We start from the raw sequence: 14,544 nt of genomic DNA on the forward strand, positions 1-14,544 counted from the left end.
AGTTTGTAAAAGGTTGTACAAGTGTGTACAAGGGTGTACAAGTGTGTACAAGGTTGTACAAGTGTGTACAAGCTTGAACAAGTGTGTACAAGGTTGTACAAGTGTGTACAAGGTTGTACAAGTGTGTACAAGGTTGCACAAGTGTGTACAAGAGTGTACAATCGTGTACAAGCTTGTACAAGTGTGTACAAGTTTGTACAAGTTTGTACAAATGTATACAAGGGTGTACAAAAGTGTACAAGGGTGCACAAGTTTGTACAAGGGTGTACAAGTGTGTACAAGCTTGTACAAGTGTGTACAAGCTTGTACAAGTGTGTACAAGCTTGTACAAGTGTGTACAAGCTTGTACAAGTGTGTACAAGGGTGTACAGGTTTGTACAATTTTGTACAAGTGTTTACAAGGGTGTACAAGTATGTACAAGAATGTACAAGTTTGTACAAGTGTGTACAAGTTTGTAAAAGGTTGTACATGTGTGTACAAGGGTGTACAAGTGTGTACAAGGGTGCACAAGTGTGTACAAGGGTGTACAATCGTGTACAAGCTTGTACAAGTGTGTACAAGGGTGTACAGGTTTGTACAAGGTTGTACAAGTGTGTACAAGGGTGTACAAATGTATACAAGGATGTAAAAGTTTGTACAAGTGTGTACAAGTTTGTACAAGGTTGTACAAGTAAGTACAAGTTTGTACAAGAATGTACAAGTGTGTACAAGGTTTTACAATTGTGTAAAAGGTTGTACAAGTGTGTACAAGGTTGTACAAGTGTGTACAAGCTTGTACAAGTGTGTACAAGGTTGTACAAGTGTGTACAAGGTTGTACAAGTGTGTACAAGCTTGTACAAGTGTGTACAAGGTTGTACAAGTGTGTACAAGGTTGTTCAAGTGTGTACATGTTTGTACAAGTGTGTTTAAGTTTGTACAAGGTTGTACAAATGTGTACAAGGGTGTACAAAAGTGTTCAAGGGTGCACAAGTTTGTACAAGGGTGTACAAGTGTGTACAAGCTAGTACAAGTGTGTACAAGCTTGTACAAGTGTGTACAAGCTTGTACAAGTGTGTACAAGGGTGTACAGGATTGTACAAGGTTGTACAAGTGTGTACAAGGGTGTACAAGTATGTACAAGAATGTAAAATTTTGTACAAGTGTGTACAAGGGTGTACAAGTGTGTACAAGGTTGTAAAAGTGTGTACAAGGTTTTACAATTGTGTACAAGGTTGTACAAGTGTGTACAAGGTTGTACAAGTGTGTACGAGGTTGTACAAGTGTGTACAAGGTTGTACAAGTGTGTACAAGGTTGTACAAGTGTGTACAAGGTTGTACAAGTGTACACAAGTTTGTACAAGTGTGTACAAGTTTGTACAAGTGTGTACAAGTTTGTACAAGGTTGTACAAATGTGTACAAGGGTGTACAAAAATGTACAAGGGTGCACAAGTTTGTACAAGGGTGTACAAGTGTGTACAAGCTTGTACAAGTGTGTACAAGCTTGTACAAGTGTGTACAAGGGTGTACAGGTTTGTACAAGGTTGTACAAGTGTGTACAAGGGTGTACAAGTATGTACAAGAATGTACAATTTTGTACAAGTGTGTACAAGTTTGTAAAAGGTTGTACAAGTGTGTACAAGGGTGTACAAGTGTGTACAAGGTTGTACAAGTGTGTACAAGCTTGAACAAGTGTGTACAAGGTTGTACAAGTGTGTACAAGGTTGTACAAGTGTGTACAAGGTTGCACAAGTGTGTACAAGAGTGTACAATCGTGTACAAGCTTGTACAAGTGTGTACAAGGGTGTACAGGTTTGTACAAGGTTGTACAAGTGTGTACAAGGTTGTACAAGTGTGTACAAGGGTGTACAAGTTTGTACAAGTGTGTACAAGTTTGTACAAGTGTGTACAAGTTTGTACAAGTTTGTACAAATGTATACAAGGGTGTACAAAAGTGTACAAGGGTGCACAAGTTTGTACAAGGGTGTACAAGTGTGTACAAGCTTGTACAAGTGTGTACAAGCTTGTACAAGTGTGTACAAGGGTGTACAGGTTTGTACAATTTTGTACAAGTGTTTACAAGGGTGTACAAGTATGTACAAGAATGTACAAGTTTGTACAAGTGTGTACAAGTTTGTAAAAGGTTGTACATGTGTGTACAAGGGTGTACAAGTGTGTACAAGGGTGCACAAGTGTGTACAAGGGTGTACAATCGTGTACAAGCTTGTACAAGTGTGTACAAGGGCGTACAGGTTTGTACAAGGTTGTACAAGTGTGTACAAGGGTGTACAAATGTATACAAGGATGTAAAAGTTTGTACAAGTGTGTACAAGTTTGTACAAGGTTGTACAAGTAAGTACAAGTTTGTACAAGAATGTACAAGTGTGTACAAGGTTTTACAATTGTGTAAAAGGTTGTACAAGTGTGTACAAGGTTGTACAAGTGTGTACAAGCTTGTACAAGTGTGTACAAGCTTGTACAAGTGTGTACAAGGGTGTACAGGTTTGTACAAGGTTGTACAAGTGTGTACAAGGGTGTACAAGTATGTACAAGAATGTAAAATTTTGTACAAGTGTGTACAAGGGTGTACAAGTGTGTACAAGGTTGTACAAGTGTGTACAAGGTTTTACAATTGTGTACAAGGTTGTACAAGTGTGTACAAGGTTGTACAAGTGTGTACAAGGTTGTACAAGTGTGTACGAGGTTGTACAAGTGTGTACAAGGTTGTACAAGTGTGTACAAGGTTGTACAAGTGTGTACAAGGTTGTACAAGTGTGTACAAAGTTGTACAAGTGTACACAAGTTTGTACAAGTGTGTACAAGTTTGTACAAGTGTGTACAAGTTTGTACAAGGTTGTACAAATGTGTACAAGGGTGTACAAAAGTGTACAAGGGTGCACAAGTTTGTACAAGGGTGTACAAGTGTGTACATGCTTGTACAAGTGTGTACAAGGGTGTACAGGTTTGTACAAGGTTGTACAAGTGTGTACAAGGGTGTACAAATGTAAACAAGGATGTAAAAGTTTGTACAAGTGTGTACAAGTTTGTACAAGGTTGTACAAGTAAGTACAAGTTTGTACAAGAATGTACAAGTGTGTACAAGGTTTTACAATTGTGTAAAAGGTTGTACAAGTGTGTACAAGGTTGTACAAGTGTGTACAAGCTTGTACAAGTGTGTACAAGCTTGTACAAGTGTGTACAAGGGTGTACAGGTTTGTACAAGGTTGTACAAGTGTGTACAAGGGTGTACAAGTATGTACAAGAATGTAAAATTTTGTACAAGTGTGTACAAGGGTGTACAAGTGTGTACAAGGTTGTACAAGTGTGTACAAGGTTTTACAATTGTGTACAAGGTTGTACAAGTGTGTACAAGGTTGTACAAGTGTGTACGAGGTTGTACAAGTGTGTACAAGGTTGTACAAGTGTGTACAAGGTTGTACAAGTGTGTACAAGGTTGTACAAGTGTGTACAAAGTTGTACAAGTGTACACAAGTTTGTACAAGTGTGTACAAGTTTGTACAAGTGTGTACAAGTTTGTACAAGGTTGTACAAATGTGTACAAGGGTGTACAAAAGTGTACAAGGGTGCACAAGTTTGTACAAGGGTGTACAAGTGTGTACATGCTTGTACAAGTGTGTACAAGGGTGTACAGGTTTGTACAAGGTTGTACAAGTGTGTACAAGGGTGTACAAGTATGTACAAGAATGTACAATTTTGTACAAGTGTGTACAAGTTTGTAAAAGGTTGTACAAGTGTGTACAAGGGTGTACAAGTGTGTACAAGGTTGTACAAGTGTGTACAAGCTTGAACAAGTGTGTACAAGGTTGTACAAGTGTGTACAAGGTTGTACAAGTGTGTACAAGGTTGCACAAGTGTGTACAAGAGTGTACAATCGTGTACAAGCTTGTACAAGTGTGTACAAGGGTGTACAGGTTTGTACAAGGTTTTACAAGTGTGTACAAGGTTGTACAAGTGTGTACAAGGGTGTACAAGTTTGTACAAGTGTGTACAAGTTTGTACAAGTGTGTACAAGTTTGTACAAGTTTGTACAAATGTATACAAGGTTGTACAAAAGTGTACAAGGGTGCACAAGTTTGTACAAGGGTGTACAAGTGTGTACAAGCTTGTACAAGTGTGTACAAGCTTGTACAAGTGTGTACAAGGGTGTACAGGTTTGTACAATTTTGTACAAGTGTTTACAAGGGTGTACAAGTATGTACAAGAATGTACAAGTTTGTACAAGTGTGTACAAGTTTGTTAAAGGTTGTACATGTGTGTACAAGGGTGTACAAGTGTGTACAAGGGTGCACAGGTGTGTACAAGGGTGTACAATCGTGTACAAGCTTGTACAAATGTGTACAAGGGTGTACAGGTTTGTACAAGGTTGTACAAGTGTGCACAAGGGTGTACAAATGTATACAAGGATGTAAAAGTTTGTACAAGTGTGTACAAGTTTGTACAAGGTTGTACAAGTAAGTACAAGTTTGTACAAGAATGTACAAGTGTGTACAAGGTTTTACAATTGTGTAAAAGGTTGTACAAGTGTGTACAAGGTTGTACAAGTGTGTACAAGCTTGTACAAGTGTGTACAAGGTTGTACAAGTGTGTACAAGGTTGTACAAGTGTGTACAAGCTTGTACAAGTGTGTACAAGGTTGTACAAGTGTGTACAAGGTTGTTCAAGTAGGTACATGTTTGTACAAGTGTGTTTAAGTTTGTACAAGGTTGTACAAATGTGTACAAGGGTGTACAAAAGTGTTCAAGGGTGCACAAGTTTGTACAAGGGTGTACAAGTGTGTACAAGCTTGTACAAGTGTGTACAAGCTTGTACAAGTGTGTACAAGCTTGTACAAGTGTGTACAAGGGTGTACAGGTTTGTACAAGGTTGTACAAGTGTGTACAAGGGTGTACAAGTATGTACAAGAATGTAAAATTTTGTACAAGTGTGTACAAGGGTGTACAAGTGTGTACAAGGTTGTACAAGTGTGTACAAGGTTTTACAATTGTGTACAAGGTTGTACAAGTGTGTACAAGGTTGTACAAGTGTGTACGAGGTTGTACAAGTGTGTACAAGGTTGTACAAGTGTGTACAAGGTTGTACAAGTGTGTACAAGGTTGTACAAGTGTGTACAAAGTTGTACAAGTGTACACAAGTTTGTACAAGTGTGTACAAGTTTGTACAAGTGTGTACAAGTTTGTACAAGGTTGTACAAATGTGTACAAGGGTGTACAAAAGTGTACAAGGGTGCACAAGTTTGTACAAGGGTGTACAAGTGTGTACATGCTTGTACAAGTGTGTACAAGGGTGTACAGGTTTGTACAAGGTTGTACAAGTGTGTACAAGGGTGTACAAGTATGTACAAGAATGTACAATTTTGTACAAGTGTGTACAAGTTTGTAAAAGGTTGTACAAGTGTGTACAAGGGTGTACAAGTGTGTACAAGGTTGTACAAGTGTGTACAAGCTTGAACAAGTGTGTACAAGGTTGTACAAGTGTGTACAAGGTTGTACAAGTGTGTACAAGGTTGCACAAGTGTGTACAAGAGTGTACAATCGTGTACAAGCTTGTACAAGTGTGTACAAGGGTGTACAGGTTTGTACAAGGTTTTACAAGTGTGTACAAGGTTGTACAAGTGTGTACAAGGGTGTACAAGTTTGTACAAGTGTGTACAAGTTTGTACAAGTGTGTACAAGTTTGTACAAGTTTGTACAAATGTATACAAGGTTGTACAAAAGTGTACAAGGGTGCACAAGTTTGTACAAGGGTGTACAAGTGTGTACAAGCTTGTACAAGTGTGTACAAGCTTGTACAAGTGTGTACAAGGGTGTACAGGTTTGTACAATTTTGTACAAGTGTTTACAAGGGTGTACAAGTATGTACAAGAATGTACAAGTTTGTACAAGTGTGTACAAGTTTGTTAAAGGTTGTACATGTGTGTACAAGGGTGTACAAGTGTGTACAAGGGTGCACAAGTGTGTACAAGGGTGTACAATCGTGTACAAGCTTGTACAAATGTGTACAAGGGTGTACAGGTTTGTACAAGGTTGTACAAGTGTGTACAAGGGTGTACAAATGTATACAAGGATGTAAAAGTTTGTACAAGTGTGTACAAGTTTGTACAAGGTTGTACAAGTAAGTACAAGTTTGTACAAGAATGTACAAGTGTGTACAAGGTTTTACAATTGTGTAAAAGGTTGTACAAGTGTGTACAAGTTTGTACAAGTGTGTACAAGCTTGTACAAGTGTGTACAAGGTTGTACAAGTGTGTACAAGGTTGTACAAGTGTGTACAAGCTTGTACAAGTGTGTACAAGGTTGTACAAGTGTGTACAAGGTTGTTCAAGTAGGTACATGTTTGTACAAGTGTGTTTAAGTTTGTACAAGGTTGTACAAATGTGTACAAGGGTGTACAAAAGTGTTCAAGGGTGCACAAGTTTGTACAAGGGTGTACAAGTGTGTACAAGCTTGTACAAGTGTGTACAAGGGTGTACAGGTTTGTACAAGGTTGTACAAGTGTGTACAAGGGTGTACAAGTATGTACAAGAATGTACAATTTTGTACAAGTGTGTACAAGTTTGTAAAAGGTTGTACAAGTGTGTACAAGGGTGTACAAGTGTGTACAAGGTTGTACAAGTGTGTACAAGCTTGAACAAGTGTGTACAAGAGTGTACAATCGTGTACAAGCTTGTACAAGTGTGTACAAGGGTGTACAGGTTTGTACAAGGTTGTACAAGTGTGTACAAGGTTGTACAAGTGTGTACAAGGGTGTACAAGTTTGTACAAGTGTGTACAAGTTTGTACAAGTGTGTACAAGTTTGTACAAGTTTGTACAAATGTATACAAGGGTGTACAAAAGTGTACAAGGGTGCACAAGTTTGTACAAGGGTGTACAAGTGTGTACAAGCTTGTACAAGTGTGTACAAGCTTGTACAAGTGTGTACAAGGGTGTACAGGTTTGTACAATTTTGTACAAGTGTTTACAAGGGTGTACAAGTATGTACAAGAATGTACAAGTTTGTACAAGTGTGTACAAGTTTGTAAAAGGTTGTACATGTGTGTACAAGGGTGTACAAGTGCGTACAAGGGTGCACAAGTGTGTACAAGGGTGTACAATCGTGTACAATCTTGTACAAGTGTGTACAAGGGTGTACAGGTTTGTACAAGGTTGTACAAGTGTGTACAAGGGTGTACAAATGTATACAAGGATGCAAAAGTTTGTACAAGTGTGTACAAGTTTGTACAAGGTTGTACAAGTAAGTACAAGTTTGTACAAGAATGTACAAATGTGTACAAGGTTTTACAATTGTGTAAAAGGTTGTACAAGTGTGTACAAGGTTGTACAAGTGTGTACAAGCTTGTACAAGTGTGTACAAGGTTGTACAAGTGTGTACAAGGTTGTACAAGTGTATACAAGCTTGTACAAGTGTGTACAAGGTTGTACAAGTGTGTACAAGGTTGTACAAGTGTGTACAAGGTTGTTCAAGTGTGTACATGTTTGTACAAGTGTGTTTTAGTTTGTACAAGGTTGTACAAATGTGTACAAGGGTGTACAAAAGTGTTCAAGGGTGCACAAGTTTGTACAAGGGTGTACAAGTGTGTACAAGGTTGTACAAGTGTGTACGAGGTTGTACAAGTGTGTACAAGGTTGTACAAGTGTGTACAAGGTTGTACAAGTGTGTACAAAGTTGTACAAGTGTACACAAGTTTGTACAAGTGTGTACAAGTTTGTACAAGTGTGTACAAGTTTGTACAAGGTTGTACAAATGTGTACAAGGGTGTACAAAAGTGTACAAGGGTGCACAAGTTTGTACAAGGGTGTACAAGTGTGTACAAGCTTGTACAAGTGTGTACAAGGGTGTACAGGTTTGTACAAGGTTGTACAAGTGTGTACAAGGGTGTACAAGTATGTACAAGAATGTACAATTTTGTACAAGTGTGTACAAGTTTGTAAAAGGTTGTACAAGTGTGTACAAGGGTGTACAAGTGTGTACAAGGTTGTACAAGTGTGTACAAGCTTGAACAAGTGTGTACAAGCTTGAACAAGTGTGTACAAGGTTGTACAAGTGTGTACAAGGTTGTACAAGTGTGTACAAGGTTGCACAAGTGTGTACAAGAGTGTACAATCGTGTACAAGCTTGTACAAGTGTGTACAAGGGTGTACAGGTTTGTACAAGGTTTTACAAGTGTGTACAAGGTTGTACAAGTGTGTACAAGGGTGTACAAGTTTGTACAAGTGTGTACAAGTTTGTACAAGTGTGTACAAGTTTGTACAAGTTTGTACAAATGTATACAAGAGTGTACAAAAGTGTACAAGGGTGCACAAGTTTGTACAAGGGTGTACAAGTGTGTACAAGCTTGTACAAGTGTGTACAAGCTTGTACAAGTGTGTACAAGGGTGTACAGGTTTGTACAATTTTGTACAAGTGTTTACAAGGGTGTACAAGTATGTACAAGAATGTACAAGTTTGTACAAGTGTGTACAAGTTTGTTAAAGGTTGTACATGTGTGTACAAGGGTGTACAAGTGTGTACAAGGGTGCACAAGTGTGTACAAGGGTGTACAATCGTGTACAAGCTTGTACAAATGTGTACAAGGGTGTACAGGTTTGTACAAGGTTGTACAAGTGTGTACAAGGGTGTACAAATGTATACAAGGATGTAAAAGTTTGTACAAGTGTGTACAAGTTTGTACAAGGTTGTACAAGTAAGTACAAGTTTGTACAAGAATGTACAAGTGTGTACAAGGTTTTACAATTGTGTAAAAGGTTGTACAAGTGTGTACAAGGTTGTACAAGTGTGTACAAGCTTGTACAAGTGTGTACAAGGTTGTACAAGTGTGTACAAGGTTGTACAAGTGTGTACAAGCTTGTACAAGTGTGTACAAGGTTGTACAAGTGTGTACAAGGTTGTTCAAGTAGGTACATGTTTGTACAAGTGTGTTTAAGTTTGTACAAGGTTGTACAAATGTGTACAAGGGTGTACAAAAGTGTTCAAGGGTGCACAAGTTTGTACAAGGGTGTACAAGTGTGTACAAGCTTGTACAAGTGTGTACAAGGGTGTACAGGTTTGTACAAGGTTGTACAAGTGTGTACAAGGGTGTACAAGTATGTACAAGAATGTAAAATTTTGTACAAGTGTGTACAAGGGTGTACAAGTGTGTACAAGGTTGTACAAGTGTGTACAAGGTTTTACAATTGTGTACAAGGTTGTACAAGTGTGTACAAGGTTGTACAAGTGTGTACGAGGTTGTACAAGTGTGTACAAGGTTGTACAAGTGTGTACAAGGTTGTACAAGTGTGTACAAGTTTGTACAAGTGTGTACAAGTTTGTACAAGTGTGTACAAGTTTGTACAAGGTTGTACAAATGTGTACAAGGGTGTACAAAAGTGTACAAGGGTGCACAAGTTTGTACAAGGGTGTACAAGTGTGTACAAGCTTGTACAAGTGTGTACAAGCTTGTACAAGTGTGTACAAGCTTGTACAAGTGTGTACAAGGGTGTACAGGTTTGTACAAGGTTGTACAAGTGTGTACAAGGGTGTACAAGTATGTACAAGAATGTACAATTTTGTACAAGTGTGTACAAGTTTGTAAAAGGTTGTACAAGTGTGTACAAGTGTGTACAAGTGTGTACAAGGTTGTACAAGTGTGTACAAGCTTGAACAAGTGTGTACAAAGTTGTACAAGTGTGTACAAGGTTGTACAAGTGTGTACAAGGTTGCACAAGTGTGTACAAGAGTGTACAATCGTGTACAAGCTTGTACAAGTGTGTACAAGGGTGTACAGGTTTGTACAAGGTTGTACAAGTGTGTACAAGGTTGTACAAGTGTGTACAAGGGTGAACAAGTTTGTACAAGTGTGTACAAGTTTGTACAAGTGTGTACAAGTTTGTACAAGTTTGTACAAATGTATACAAGGGTGTACAAAAGTGTACAAGGGTGCACAAGTTTGTACAAGGGTGTACAAGTGTGTACAAGCTTGTACAAGTGTGTACAAGCTTGTACAAGTGTGTACAAGGGTGTACAGGTTTGTACAATTTTGTACAAGTGTTTACAAGGGTGTACAAGTATGTACAAGAATGTACAAGTTTGTACAAGTGTGTACAAGTTTGTAAAAGGTTGTACATGTGTGTACAAGGGTGTACAAGTGCGTACAAGGGTGCACAAGTGTGTACAAGGGTGTACAATCGTGTACAAGCTTGTACAAGTGTGTACAAGGGTGTACAGGTTTGTACAAGGTTGTACAAGTGTGTACAAGGGTGTACAAATGTATACAAGGATGTAAAAGTTTGTACAAGTGTGCACAAGTTTGTACAAGGTTGTACAAGTAAGTACAAGTTTGTACAAGAATGTACAAGTGTGTACAAGGTTTTACAATTGTGTAAAAGGTTGTACAAGTGTGTACAAGCTTGTACAAGTGTGTACAAGCTTGTACAAGTGTGTACAAGGTTGTACAAGTGTGTACAAGGTTGTACAAGTGTATACAAGCTTGTACAAGTGTGTACAAGGTTGTACAAGTGTGTACAAGGTTGTTCAAGTGTGTACATGTTTGTACAAGTGTGTTTAAGTTTGTACAAGGTTGTACAAATGTGTACAAGGGTGTACAAAAGTGTTCAAGGGTGCACAAGTTTGTACAAGGGTGTACAAGTGTGTACAAGCTTGTACAAGTGTGTACAAGCTTGTACAAGTGTGTACAAGGTTGTACAGGTTTGTACAAGGTTGTACAAGTGTGTACAAGGGTGTACAAGTATGTACAAGAATGTAAAATTTTGTACAAGTGTGCACAAGTTTGTACAAGGTTGTACAAGTAAGTACAAGTTTGTACAAGAATGTACAAGTGTGTACAAGGTTTTACAATTGTGTACAAGGGTGTACAAGTGTGTACAAGGTTGTACAAGTGTGTACAAGGTTTTACAATTGTGTACAAGGTTGTACAAGTGTGTACAAGGTTGTACAAGTGTGTACGAGGTTGTACAAGTGTGTACAAGGTTGTACAAGTGTGTACAAGGTTGTACAAGTGTGTACAAGTTTGTACAAGTGTGTACAAGTTTGTACAAGGTTGTATAAATAAGACATCCCTCTAAATAACAAGACATCCCTCCAAATATTAAGACATCCCTCTAAATAACAAGACATCCCTCTAAATAACAAGACATCCCTCTAATAAACTAGACATTCCGCTAAATATTAAGACATCCCTCTTAATAACAAGACATCCCTCCAAATACCAAGACATCCCTCTAAATATTAAGACATCCCTCCAAATAACAAGACAACCCTTTAAAAAACAAGACATCCCTCTAAATAACAAGACATCCCTCTAAATAACAAGACATCCCTCTAAATATTAAGACATCCCTCCAAATAACAAGACATCCCTCTAAATATTAAGACATCCCTCTAAATAACAAGACATCCCTCTAAATATTACGACATCCCTTTAAATAACAAGACATCTCTCTAAATAACAAGACATCCCTCTAAATAACAAGACATCCCACTAAATAACAAGACGTCCCTCTAAATAACAAGACATCCCTTTTAAATAACAAGACATTCCTCTAAATAACAAGACATCCCTCTAAATAACAAGACATCCCTCCAAATAAAAAGACATCCCTCTAAATAGCAAGACATCCCTCTAAATAACAAGACATCCCTCCCAATAACAAGATATCCCTCTAAATAACAAGACATTCCTCCAAATAACAAGACTTCCCTCCAAATAAGAAGACATCCCTCTAAATAACAAGACATCCCTCTAAATAACAAGACATCCCTCTAAATACCAAGACAACCCTCTAAAAAACAAGACATCCCTCCAAATAACAAGACAACCCTCTAAAAAACAAGACATCCCTCTAAATAAAAAGACATCTCTCCAAATAACAAGACATCCCTCTAAATAACAAGACATCCCACTAAAAAACAAGACATCCCTCTAAATATTAAGACATCCCTCTAAATAACAAGACATCCCTCCAAATATTAAGACATCCCTCTAAATAACAAGACATCCCTCTAAATAACAAGACATCCCTCTAATAAACTAGACATTCCGCTAAACATTAAGACATCCCTCTAAATAACAAGACATCCCTCTAAATAACAAGACATCCCTCCAAATATGAAGACATCCCTCTAAATAACAAGACATCCCTCTAAATAACAAGACATCCCTCTAAATAACAAGACATTTAACTAAATATTAGGACATCCCTTCAAATAACAAGACATCCCTCTAAATAACAAGACATCCCTCTAAATAACAAAACATCCCTCTAAATAACAAGACATCCCTCTAAATAACAAGACATCCCTCTAAAAAACAAGACATCCCTCTAAATATTAAGACATCAATCTAAATAACAAGACATCCCTCCAAATAACAAGACAACCCTCTAAAAAACAAAAAAACCCTCTAAATAACAAGACATCTCTCTAAAAAACAAGACATCCCTCTAAATATCAAGACATCCCTCTAAATAACAAGACATCCATCTATATAACAAGACATTCCTCTAAATATTAAGACATCCCTCTAAATAACAAGACATACCTGTAAATAACAAGACATCCCTCTAAATAACAAGACATCCCATCTAAATTACAACACAACCCTCTAAAAAACAAGACATCCCTCCAAATAACAAGACAACCCTCTAAATAACAAGACATCCCTCTAAATAACAAGACATCCCTCTAATAAACTAGACATTCCGCTAAATATTAAGACATCCCTCTAAATAACAAGACATCCCTCTAAATACCAAGACATCCCTCTAAATATTAAGACATCCCTCCAAATAACAAGACAACCCTTTAAAAAACAAGACATCCCTCTAAATAACAAGACATCCCTCTAAATAACAAGACATCCCTCTAAATATTAAGACATCCCTTCAAATAACAAGACATCCCTCTAAATATTAAGACATCCCTCTAAATAACAAGACATCCCTCTAAATATTAAGACATCCCTTTAAATAACAAGACATCTCTCTAAATAACAAGACATCCCTCTAAATAACAAGACATCCCACTAAATAACAAGACATTCCTCTAAATAACAAGACATCCCTTTTAAATAACAAGACATTCCTCTAAATAACAAGACATCCCTCTAAATAACAAGACATCCCTCCAAATAAAAAGACATCCCTCTAAATAGCAAGACATCCCTCTAATAAACAAGACATTCCGCTAAATATTAAGACATCCCTCTAAATAACAAGACATCCCTCTAAATATTAAGACATCCCTTTAAATAACAAGATATCTCTCTAAATAACAAAACATCCCTCTAAATAACAAGACATCCCACTAAATAAAAAGACATCCCTCTAAATAACAAGACATCCCTTTTAAATAACAAGACATTCCTCTAAATAACAAGACATCCCTCTAAATAACAAGACATCCCTCCAAATAAAAAGACATCCCTCTAAATAGCAAGACATCCCTCTAATAAACAAGACATTCCGCTAAATATTAAGACATCCCTCTAAATAACAAGACATCCCATCTAAATTACAAGACAACCCTCGAAAAAACAAGACATCCCTCCAAATAACAAGACAACCCTCTAAAAAACAAGACATCCCTCTAAATAAAAAGACATCTCTCCAAATAACAAGACATCCCTCTAAATAACAAGACATCCCACTAAAAAACAAGACATCCCTCTAAACTTGAATACTTAAATACTACTTGAATAAGTTTGTACAAGTGTGTACAAGTTTGTTAAAGGTTGTACATGTGTGTACAAGGGTGTACAAGTGTGTACAAGGGTGCACAAGTGTGTACAAGGGTGTACAATCGTGTACAAGCTTGTACAAATGTGTACAAGGGTGTACAGGTTTGTACAAGGTTGTACAAGTGTGTACAAGGGTGTACAAATGTATACAAGGATGTAAAAGTTTGTACAAGTGTGTACAAGTTTGTACAAGGTTGTACAAGTAAGTACAAGTTTGTACAAGAATGTACAAGTGTGTACAAGGTTTTACAATTGTGTAAAAGGTTGTACAAGTGTGTACAAGGTTGTACAAGTGTGTACAAGCTTGTACAAGTGTGTACAAGGTTGTACAAGTGTGTACAAGGTTGTACAAGTGTGTACAAGCTTGTACAAGTGTGTACAAGGTTGTACAAGTGTGTACAAGGTTGTTCAAGTGTGTACATGTTTGTACAAGTGTGTTTAAGTTTGTACAAGGTTGTACAAATGTGTACAAGGGTGTACAAAAGTGTTCAAGGGTGCACAAGTTTGTACAAGGGTGTACAAGTGTGTACAAGCTTGTACAAGTGTGTACAAGGGTGTACAAGTGTGTACAAGCTTGTACAAGTGTGTACAAGCTTGTACAAGTGTGTACAAGGGTGTACAGGTTTGTACAAGGTTGTACAAGTGTGTACAAGGGTGTACAAGTATGTACAAGAATGTAAAATTTTGTACAAGTGTGTACAAGGGTGTACAAGTGTGTACAAGGTTGTACAAGTGTGTACAAGGTTTTACAATTGTGTACAAGGTTGTACAAATGTGTACAAGGTTGTACAAGTGTGTACGAGGTTGTACAAGT

The sequence above is a fragment of the Macrosteles quadrilineatus genome, unplaced genomic scaffold, assembly GCF_028750875.1.
Source record: "Macrosteles quadrilineatus isolate MER2022 unplaced genomic scaffold, UCM_ALF_1.0 Scaffold_69__1_contigs__length_625118, whole genome shotgun sequence".
Lineage (NCBI taxonomy): Eukaryota > Metazoa > Arthropoda > Insecta > Hemiptera > Cicadellidae > Macrosteles > Macrosteles quadrilineatus.